Genomic DNA, 11,818 nt, shown 5'->3' with positions numbered 1-11,818 from the left:
TGTATGCTAAGCATCGTGTTAAATGCCCTTGTGTTCCCATACTGTCCTCAGTACTCTGGCTGATGGTGGATTGCTCTCCTCTGCAATTTTGTATCTTCTTTTGTTTGACTCTTTATTTCCTTTACTTAATTGGTTAAGTCAGAGCTTCTGAGGCACCTACTTTTGGCAAAAACTCCTGCTGGAAAGGGGGGGGGGGAGAACAGCTTTTATTAATGTTCTAAGTCTTTGGATACACTGCACTGTTTATATGCCTGAGTTAATAAATGATGGCAAATTCCTTTAGACATGATCAAACTGTGAATTTGTATATCTGATCAAATATTTATTAGCTGCAGTCCATCCCTCACAAAGACTCTACACTAGGCCAGCTGGCTGGGGAATTCTGGGAATTGAAGTCCACATATCTTAAAATTGCAGAGGTTGAAAAACTCTGTTCTAATCCTTATTCCACAGCACAGTGGTGGCCTAAGGGGTTCATACACCCTCCAGGCCCCAGAAAGGTAAACATATGAATATCAAGATTTTTCAATATCTCAAACAAGGTAAGTTTTTATTTTTATTTTACAATATTGACCAAAATATTGTATATTCCTTTCCCTCTTAAGGAGGCTACCATGTTATTAATTATCTTTTTCATCTCATTTGCCTGACCAATATAAAGCATGGTTTGACAGGTCTTTTGTGCTCAATATTTCAAGCTTCTCTAACTTTGTGCCTTCCACTTCCATTTATTTATTACATATTTGTTTTATTTGCTTTAGTAAATATATACACTCAACCCAATGGTTCTACGCATCTTACAAAAATATAATAATGTGATAGCAATCAAAGGTAGGTAGGTAGGGAGAGAGAGAGAGAGAGAGAGAGAGAGAGAGAGAGAGAGAGAGAGAGAGAGAGAGAGATGCAGATAGCTGGCATTGTGTACAGGAACATCTGCACAGGACTGGTCCCTCCCAAGCCCAGATGGGAGGTCGCACAGAAGATTATGGAGAATGAGAGGGCTAAGATCCTGTGGGACTTCCAGATCTAGATGGACAGACAGGTACTAGCCAATCAAGCAGAAACTGTGGTAGTACCAATAGCTATAGCACTTAGACTTATATACCACTTATTGCCCCCAACAATCTGTCCTCATTTTACCGACCTCGGAAGGAAGGAAGGCTGAGCCAACCTTGAGCAGGTGAGAATCGAACTGCCAAACTGCGGGCTGTCGGCAGTCAGCAGAAGTAGCCTGCAATACTGCATTCTAACCACTGTGCCAACAGGGCTCTTTAGACATTTAGATATGGACCAGAAGACAATGGTAGTAATAGATATAGTGGTGCCAAGTGACAGCAACAGGAAGAAGGAGTATGAAAGGCTGGAGAAATACCGGGGCCTGAAAGAGGAACAAGAGAGGATTGGAAAAGAAAAGCCAAAGTGGTCCCAGTAGTAGTAGTAACATTCAGGGCAGTGACTCCTAAGTGGGGAGAATGGCTTCCACAGATCCCAGGAGCAACATCCAGAAGGGTATAGTGCTAGGAACAGCTAAGATACTCCAAAGAACCCTCAAACTGGTAGAGGACCTGAGACTGAGGAAGACACACAACAGAGGGGTAAGAAGGGAAAAATTATTATTATTATTATTTCCCCCTACCACCTGCCCCACGTCTACACTGCAAAAAGAAAAGGTCGTTCTTTAACACCAAAAACAATTTATTCCAAAATGTAGAAGCAGAGCTGTTCATTTTAAATATATTTATGATCTGAATCAGAATATGTGCCCCTCATTAAAGCCCAGACACTTTTAAAACCTGTGTGTCTCATGCTAATCACTGTTCACAACATCTTGCGTCTTTTGTATTCTTAGTATCAAAACTTCTCAAATTATACCAGAAGCAGCAAGCTCTAGGGCTCCAATGCACGAACTTCTGAATATACTCGGGAGAACTGAATCCTCTAGGCTAAAATATAGACCACATAAATTAGCTGGTAAGCTGCCCTATTGGGACAGCCAGAGGTTTCTTATGTGTGTATGGTGTGTGTGTGTGTGTGTGTGTGTGTGTGTGTGTGTGTGTGTGCGCAATTTCCTGAGTCTTTTTTCCCAGGGAAAAGGGGAATATCAAATCGGCAAGGTGGCAGCTTTTTCTCCCCTGTTTACCTAGTACAGCCCCAATGACTGATGCTGAATGAGTCGCCTTGTTGTTTCCAAAGCTGTCCTAAATCCCACAGTGAGGTATATTAACATAATCCTGCAGAAGGTAGGCAAACAGGCAAGGGCCATATCTGTCATGAGTTTGCAGCTTCTAAAGGCAGGCATTTCATATAGAAAGCGGCAGGGATCCCAGGGGGCCTGCAGAGATGCACATGCAAAGCTTAGTTGACCCTCTTTGTTTGTGTGTTTTGATTTATTTAAGCAGAGAGATGAAGAGGAGATCCAAGCTTCAGAATTGGCTGGCAACCATTCCTGGACTGCAGAAACAAGCAATGTTGCGCCCTCCCTCACCCCCCCTCTCTCTCTCTTCCCCCATCTATATCTATCTACAGCAGGGATCCCCAACCCCCGGTCCGTGGATCGGCACCGGGCCACAGCATGTCAGAAACTGGTCTGCACAAACAAGCAAAGCCCCATCCGTGGGATGCAGGCAATACATGAAACCATGCCCCCTTCAGTCCGCAGAAAAACCTCTCTCCAAGGAACTGGTCCCTGGTGCTCAAAAGGCTGGGGGACATCTGTCTGTCTGTCTGTCTGTCTGTCTATCTATCTATCTATCTATCTATCTATCTATCTATCTATCTATCTATCTATCTATCTATCTATCTATCTTCCTTCCACTGAAAGCAACCTCCAAGCAACTTTTCCTGCTTCACTTCAAAAGCACACTTTTGTTTCCCATGTCAGCTCCCCAGTGGGCCTTTCATTTTGACTGCTTTACAGAGGAAGTCCACTACTGGCACCAAACTCTAGTACCTTTTAGGGCCTCTTCAGGTTTTGTTACAATAGTACAATGGGTAAACCTTCCTCTTCGTAACCCAGATGTTGTTGACTGGAAACCCAATGGGAACTTGGTTGATTTAATCTTTGTTTTTCCTTTTGGACTTCCTCCTTTTTCATTTGCTTTCTTTCTTTTCTAAAAGCACTGTTTCACTATGGTAGTTCTCAATTTACTTAGCAACTGTTTGAAGTGACAATAGCACCGAAAAAGGAAATTTATGACCAGTTCTCACACTTATGACTGTCACAGAATCTCCACGGTCACATGATCAAAATTCAGGCATTGCTGGACTATTTTATTGATCAAATAAGGGTGGTCCCCAAAGCTAATCCACTTTCTCTTTAGTCTCTCCATAGTATTCATGCAAATAGCTATTACTAACATAGTGGTTTGTGAAGGCAGAGTTGTTTAGTATTACAGACAGATTGTTAGCACGGTTTTGATTGTTCCTGCTAAGAGATGTTGGATTGCATTTAATTTCCTACTTTTTTTTAGATATTTATGTATTGTTTTAACAGCTTTTCCTTTTTGTCGACTGCTTTGTATAACTGGCAGAAAGCCAGCAGCCATCAAAACAGCATGCATTTCATCTGCTTACACGTAACTCCCAGAAATCTCTTCAGTCCCACTGGCAAGACTAAATGACAGAGCTATAATTCACGAAGTCCATAGTTTAAATTACAAAGTGGTTGTGAACATAAGAAATATCTTTAAGAAGAAGCACAAGCCATGTTGTTTTCTTAGAGGATTAAAGAGGGCTTAACCAAAAAACTGGCCATTGTTCTGCTTCAAATGACACACCAGACCCTAATCCTAACCCTAACCCTACGACATGCCATGGTTATTTTCATCCCTTCAAGATAGATCAATCAAAAAGTAGACCCTGTAGGGATTACAGGAATACTGTTTTATTGTTGTGGGGTCTACAAATGGAGTCTTGAACGTTTGTCCAAGATTTATATAAGTGTCTCTGCCCTTCGTCTTTCCTTCCTGAATGAATACAACACAGTATAGAAGATAACTACTGCATACCCAGTGCTTTATTGTATCACATACCGGTGTCATCCTAATAGGCCAGGGGTCTTCAAATTTGGCCTTTTTATGACTTGTGGACTTCAACTCCCAGAATTCCTCAGCCAGGCACGCTGGCTGAGGAATTCTGGGAGTTGAAGTCCACAAGTCATAAAAGGACCACGTTTGAAGACCCCTGTAATAGGCTGTTGCTCTGGGTTAACTCCACCCTATGTCACCTTTGCAAGGTGACATCGCCATGTAAATAAGTCTTAAATGAGAATTTAAATAGTCCTCAAAACAAATAAGTCTTAACATTTGCATAGTGGCATACAACCTTTGTCTCCCTTCAAAATTCTTGCACTTGTTGGGATTAGGTGCAGCCTTAGTGTGGTTATTTCTTTTCTGATTGCTCCTGAGCTCCAGGCCAACGTCCACACTCTGCTCTTAAGCAGTGCAGCTTTTCAGGACTCCAGGTGAGCTTCAAAGCTGAGTCAAGGTAAGAAACGTAACCAAGATAGAATTGTAGCTTGTGCTCCTAGCAGTTGACTAATAATCCTCTTACCTGCTATAGTCATGCTGGCTGAGGAATTCTGGGAGTTGGTCCACAAGTCATAAAAGGGCCAAGTTTGAAGACCCCTATTATAAATTCCCAGATATCACCTCTCCCTTCCCTGCTTGCTGTTTTCCTTTTCTCTTACATGTCCACATACACTCTTTCTTAGCATGTAAGCCAAGGACCAGGATGGGATGAGGCTGGGATATTCTTGAAAATGTCAAAATGTGGCTCAGCCAGATGGCTAGAACACTGGCATGGATACTTGTGAGTAAACTGTGAGTGAGGAGATGGATGGATGGATGGATGGATGGATGGATGGATGGATGGATGGATGAACTCCTCTTGGGATTCTGGGACTGAAAATTTTTTAGCCCTTTGGGAAGAGGCATGAGCTTGGGGAAATGGGAGTGGGAAGCATTTCTGCTTGGCTGCAGCTGTTTTTCCCCAAAAGCTACACCTCACACTTATACTAATCAAAATTTAAGTCAGGGTTATACTGAGATTCTTCCTGGTGTCTCTGGAGTCCATCACTTCTCCTCTTAAGGAGCCAGAATCCCATGCTGGGCAGAGGATTCTGGGAGTTGAAGTCTACCTTCCAAGGTGGAGAAACACTGCCTTAAAAGGTCTCTCAAACAATGCCCTCAAATCAACTTTAGATTCCTTGCAATTACAATTGGATTACAACACTTTGCCTTAATGACAATCTGACCCACGGTTTGCTTACAGGAAGCCAAACCACTTAATGTGTCACACAAAAGCAGTTACTATATCCCAGCTTTTTTTCACTGTTTGCAATGTGAGGATAATTATATTGATCTGTAACCACTTTAAAGTATAGGAATTGCAGGACTTAAAGATAATGTAGATGATGTATTATAAAAAAATAGCATTTTTTTACTTTAACATTTTAGAGTGAACCTGCAAGAAAAGGTTACATTTTACATTTTGTTCAGATCAGTGTTCTGTGAGGACTGGCTGTACTCAGTTCTCATTAGATTATTTTGGGGGATTCTTCCTTTCAAGTTCTTCTACAGATTCTTTGTACTTCTGCAAGCTGCCAGTGGTGTTTTCCTCTGTCTGGATGATGCTGTATTAGTTCCATAACAATTGACACTCATTATCCGAGCATCAGAAATAGACACTTTTGTATAATGAGCCATTTTGCATAATGGTATATATGTGTGTGTTGATAAATACTAAAACCCACATTTATTCTTTTTATGAGTCAATGTGTCTGAAACTTTTGAGTGCTAAATTCAACACAAACATCTTGAACTTGAAAGTGCAGAGAAAGAACACTTAATTAATATGCCGTTTTATTTTATTACTCCCTGGTTTCCAAGGCATCGACATATATTGTTATTGTCTGGGAGAGCTATTTTTTTCCCAGGCATGAATGTTAAAAGCCCAATGCATTTTTATAAGAATTGTTCATTGTGGATCTATTAGAAGCATTTGACCTGCCATGTCTTTTCTGTGGCAAGCATCTGTACTGCCAGCAGATGGCAATTGGTTTAGGATTCAGTATTACTGAGCCAAGGATCATATTGTTTGAAGAGACATCAGGTTCTGTACTTCAGATAATTATGCAGAGGAAAAATTTAAGTAATTTAATTGCTTATGGGGGGAGGAGTTTCTATGGACATTTTAATTGCATGTGCATTTTATTGAGTTGTGACCGGAAAGAAGTTGTTGTGCTATATGGCGGTATGCAGGCAAAATAAATAAATAGTGTAGCTGTGAGTTCTCCAATGGTGTCTCATCAATGTTTTATCCGTTTCGTCATATCCAAAGATTAAGGTCAGATCTGCACAGCACCTTAAGCTGCTCCTATAATGTACATGAAAATGATCTGGGGAGACAGAAGGAGGAACCTGTCAATGGTCTGATAAACAATATTTGAGTCCAAAGGAGCAAAAGTGGCAAAAGCATCTCAAAAGGGACTCTAGTTTTCAGGAGAATAAAAATGAGGGACAGAGAGTAAAAGTGTTTGTGGGGAGGGGGGTATTTTCATCTTTGCAAGATTGATATCAGCCTTGCAGTGTAGTCCAGAAAAGCTCTGTCTTCATTCTAAGGTTTTAGTAACAGAATCTTGCAAGTCCCGTCCCCTCACTTTTGCTTTCCCCAAAACTAGGGAGAAGGTCCCTTCTGAGAAGCTTTCACGACCCTGCTTCCTTCAAACTCAAATGACATTTATCAGAACCAATGTCTAGACTGCAGCTCTTCCTCCTGTCTCCCAGGTCATTCCCACATACCATTACAGCCTCCTGTCCTGGTTTTGTGCTGGCTTGATTCTAAATTGACCGAAGAGGATCCTGTTTGGATTGCCACACTCTGGCAACTGTTTGCAAGGCACTGTGCCTGGAGCGCTGGAAGCTATCACACCCTCCCATTCCCCTGCTGCTTGCCCTTCCAGTTTTCCACTCTAGGAAATAAATAGCCAGTTGCTTTTCTTGCTGGGGACAGGTCTTAGGGGATGTGGGTGCCATTATATGTGCAAGGATGTGTTTTGAGATACATGTGTGGAAGTGTATAAATGTGCACACATGCAAAGTCAAATTTATATATGCAAATTAATGCAGAGAGAGGGGGGAGAGAGAGAGAGAAACAAGAGCCAGCTCTTAAGAAAGTACTTGCTTATTATCCTCTAGATCTCTAAAACAGCAGCATCAATGAGATAGTGGTCTAAATCTGCAGGATGATGGGTATGATAGATTGTCCGAATGATCCTCTGGTACATTCAATGACATCATATGTATTTTATTTACTCATTAATGAAATTTATATAGCTCCCTATCTCACCAAAAAATTGATTCTGGACTGCGTACAACAATGCTAAAAAAAAACAGCTCACAAATAACAACTATTATGATGACTGTATACAGTCATCTGACTGTATACAGTCAGCTATATTTAAACTGGATTTGACCTTTTTATCCACCATTAGAGTCCTTCCCAAGGACCAGGGATAGGCAGATATTGTTCTTTGATGGTAGCAAAGGTATCATTACTGGATGTAAGCTGTTCCAAGTAAAGCTGCCTTTTGCAATTGACTGGTAGTGATTTTGTCAATGGCAGTGATGGTGCTCCAGCTGTTTGGGATTGCACTATTGGTACTACTTTTGCTTTTTTGCCACATGATTTTTATTATTATTTTTATTATTATTATTAATTATTGTTATTATTATTATTAGCATTAAAACCTATGAAAGACAGCTAAAAACAATGGGCAAATGAGTGCTAACAATAATGGAGCCATCTTATTAGCTTGCCATTTTCCTCAAGTACCCAGGCCTGATGGCACAACCAGATCTTGAAAGTCAGGAATCATGCTGCCAGCTGAACTTCAAGGGGAAGGATATTCCACAATGTGGGTGCCACAGTTGAGAAGGCCCACCACCCAGGGCTCACCACATGTAGCTCTCTAAATGACAGAACGCACAGCATACCCTCTGTACTAAATGAAAGAATAACAAAGTTGGAAGGGACCTTCGGAGTCTTCTATTCCAACTCCCTGCTTGGTAGAAAATCCTATACCACTTCAGACAAATGGTTGTCCAATCTTTTCTTAAAAACCTCCTGTGTTGGAGCACCCACAAATTCTGAAGGCAAGTTCCACTAATTAATTGTTCTCACTGTTAAGAATTTTATCCTCAGTTCTAGGTTGGTTCTCTCCTTGATTAGTTTCCATCCATTGCTTCTTGCCCTGCCTTCAGGTGTTTTGGAGAACAGGTTGACCTCATCTTCTTTGTGCAACCCCCTAGATCAGGGGTGTCAAACTGCTGGCCCATGGGCCGGATGTGTCACCAGGAAACCGCACCCACCCCATTCCCGGCAATGGAGAAAACACTCCGATACGTTGCACAACATCACATGACGTCGCGAGTTTGACATGTCTGCCTTAGATAATGGAACATTGCTATCATGTCACCCCTGGTCCTTCTTTTCATTAAACTAGACATACCCAATTCCTGCTGAGACCTGGGATCTGGTGGGATAGGAAGATGAAATTGGAGAGAGAGTTTTTACAAAAGGGGTAAGGTTTTTAATTGTAATATTGTGCCTCCCCTTCCAGATTTTGTCTCTTTTTCAGTCACTCTCTCTCCCTTGCTGTCTCTGTCATATATGCACACCCTGGAGGATATCTACATCTGTGATGGCTTCTGAAAGTAATACAATAGCATAATGATTCTTATGCTTGCTTAAAATTGCAGGTTTGAAACCCTACAGATTTTTTTAATCCCTGTGTTTCCTTCCTCAAGCTACCTCATTTTCTGCTGGGCTTAAAAAACAAAATAAGTCTACCAGTGCACCTCTTCATCTTTCTGCCAGTCCATCAAATGAGAAGGAGGAAAACAGCCCTTAGAAAGTAGAGCAGAGAAACATGCCCAGAAGTGACATTTGCAGTGAGCAATGGCTGGATTCAGAGCAATGTCATCCATTCTTGCCTACCACAAACGCTTGCTGGTCTGTGAACAGCAGTGCGAATGAGTCTTTAATGTTTAAGGACCCTGTCTTTTGTTTGCCCTCCTTATCATCCAAGATGAGAAATTAACAATTAGGAATGATTAGGAATAGGGAATTGCTACTCATTAGTTCTACAACTGAGGCTGTAATCCTTATAAACATTTACTTGGCAATAAGGCCAAGTCAATGGGACTTGCTGCTTCAGAGAGATGGGTTGGGGTGGAGTTGAATTTGCTGGCCTAATGGCTGCATTCAACATTACAATGCTATGAATAATGTACAGAATTACACTGCAGAAGAAAAGGCCAAGTTGATCTCAGAAACTGAATGATGCTATCACTGGAGAGAGTACATGATTTGTTATTTGTTCTGCACCCATTGTTGTTTATGGAAACTTGGCTTTCTGAGATAATATAATACATTATTCAGAAAACTACACTTGTAGCTTTGACAGAGCCTGGGATCCTGCTTCCAATGTAGTTTATTGTTTGTCTTCTCTGTGTATTGTAGGGGTAGAACCCTTTGTGAGAATCTCTTGCACTGAGGCACACTTTTGGTGGAAAAACAGGTGCTTTCAGCACACATGCTCCTTTTGACTACATTCTTAGCAAGATACTTTTTAATACCTCAATGAAAAGCTGAGATGAAGAACCAACTTCATTTTTTCTTTTAGTCAACTTTTAGTTAATAACTTTTAGTCAAGAGTCGTGGTGGCACAGTGGTTAGAATGCAGTATTGCAGGCTGACTCTGCTCATTGCCAGGAGTTCAATCCTGACTGGTTCAAGGTTGACTCAGCCTCCTGTCCTTCTGAGGTTAGTAAAATGAGAATCCAGATTGTTGGGGGCAATAGGCTGACTCTGTAAACTGCTTAGAGAGGGCTGTAAAGCACTATGAAGTGGTATATAAGTCTATTGCTATTGCTAATGATGATTCCTGGCAACTGCTTGGCAACTCCCTAAAGTTTTCTTGAAATGATTTTCAGAAGTGGTTTGTCACTGCTTTCTTCCTAGGGCTGAGACAGAATGATTGGGCCAAGATCACCCAGCTGGCTTCATGCCTAAGGTGGGACTGGAATTCATGTTCTCCCAGTTTCTATCCTGGTGCTTTAACTATTACACCAAACTGGGTCAGATGACTCATTTGAACACAGCATATTTATTATGCCACATTATTTGGATGTAACTTTCATTATTTATTTTACTTGTTTACAAGTACAAATATGCCACTCCAGTGGCTCTAAGTGGTTTACAGAAACTTTTACAATAAGGTTAAAAATCAATCAGAACAACATAATGATTAAGTGACAGACACAGAAACCTTGATCTTCAATTAGCATTGAAAGGAAGAAAAAAAAGCCAAGACAGGTTTACAGCTCATGCCCAATCCATCCACAGGGCTCTCTGAAAAAGATGTTTTAATGGTCTTCCTAATTTTGGGAGGTATACTATTCCAAAGAAGGAAGACCATCATTGAGAAGTCACATCTTCTCTGGACCTCGAAGAGACGGGACATTTTTTTATCCTGGTTAGTTGGGGGTCAGAAGCAATTGTTTTGATTTGATCCTGCTGTCATTCTACCTGGGGTTCTAGAGACAATTTGTGGTCTGTACAGAACAGGATACACTCAGATCTTTTCCCCCAGAGCTTATACTGGATCTTGTTTGGCTATTGTCTCCCTCTCATTTGGAAAGAGAAATTTACCGTCTTGTTGCAAAGGTAGCAACCCAGACATTTAATCCAGGTCAGCCTCTCTTTTGGAATTAGAATTCCAGAAAGCTAAGATCTTATCAATTGTGGCCTCTGTATAACACTGGAACCATCATGTGTTCTTTTCTATTTTTCCTCTTTGCTATTGAACTTTCTGAAATGAACTTTCCACTTTTGAAATGCTTGGGTTCAAAAATATTATGACCCTTTCTTACTATTTCCACAGGTCTGTGGGGTCCCATCCAGTGGCAAATGGTCTCTTGTATTATGGTGTAAATTCTTATCTTAACTTTTACCAGATTAGATAATGGGAAATATTCCTACCTATTAAAAGGTATGGCAGCTGTCAGCTGAAGGTCTTGGCGCACACTCTACACCAACATATTCTTCTTTAACATCTTATAGCAGGCATTCTTTTCTTGACCCTATATCAGATAAGTAGCATGTCTCAGTCTTCACTGTTCATTTCTCACTACTGTCTGGCTATGAGTACTCAGGGCAATGTATCTTTTGAATTATTAACTATTATTCTCCATTGAGAATTGCACCTTCCTCTCCCCCTAAGGTTAGCTTCCCTTTACCCATATATGCAAATGATGCACAGAGACCACAGAAAAAAGTGAAAGGTTACACATAGTTGAGCTTCTTAGAATTAATCTATGCATTCACATAGCCAAATCTCCTTGTCTTTGTCAGGGGGTTAAATTCTGGATTTTCAGAACATGGACAGACATTCAAAGAAGCACAGTTATACTATACAATAAACAACCTGGCGTCTGTGTGAACCCAATTATTGTGATTTGTAAACCATGGAGTCATCCATCATTGTGGCTTATCAATGAAGAATCATAGAAATCTATAAACCTAAAGAATTACATTCAATGTAGCTCTAAGTTGTATGTTTATCACGCTGCTGTTTTGTTCACCATGGCGTGTAACTGAAGCCTGAGCGATATTTTTGAAAGAATGATATATTGTTTTGGTTAAAGTAAATTGTGCATGTATGCTATATCCAGCCACAGCAAATTAAGTGCACCAATACACCATTTCTATCATCTACATGTCTCTCTTCTCTACTTACTTTGGACTAGAGCAGCTT

This window comes from Crotalus tigris, unplaced genomic scaffold (assembly GCF_016545835.1).
Source record: "Crotalus tigris isolate CLP2741 ecotype Arizona unplaced genomic scaffold, ASM1654583v1 scf7180000018427.649456, whole genome shotgun sequence".
Classification (NCBI taxonomy): domain Eukaryota; kingdom Metazoa; phylum Chordata; class Lepidosauria; order Squamata; family Viperidae; genus Crotalus; species Crotalus tigris.
This window is presented reverse-complemented; position numbering follows the sequence as displayed.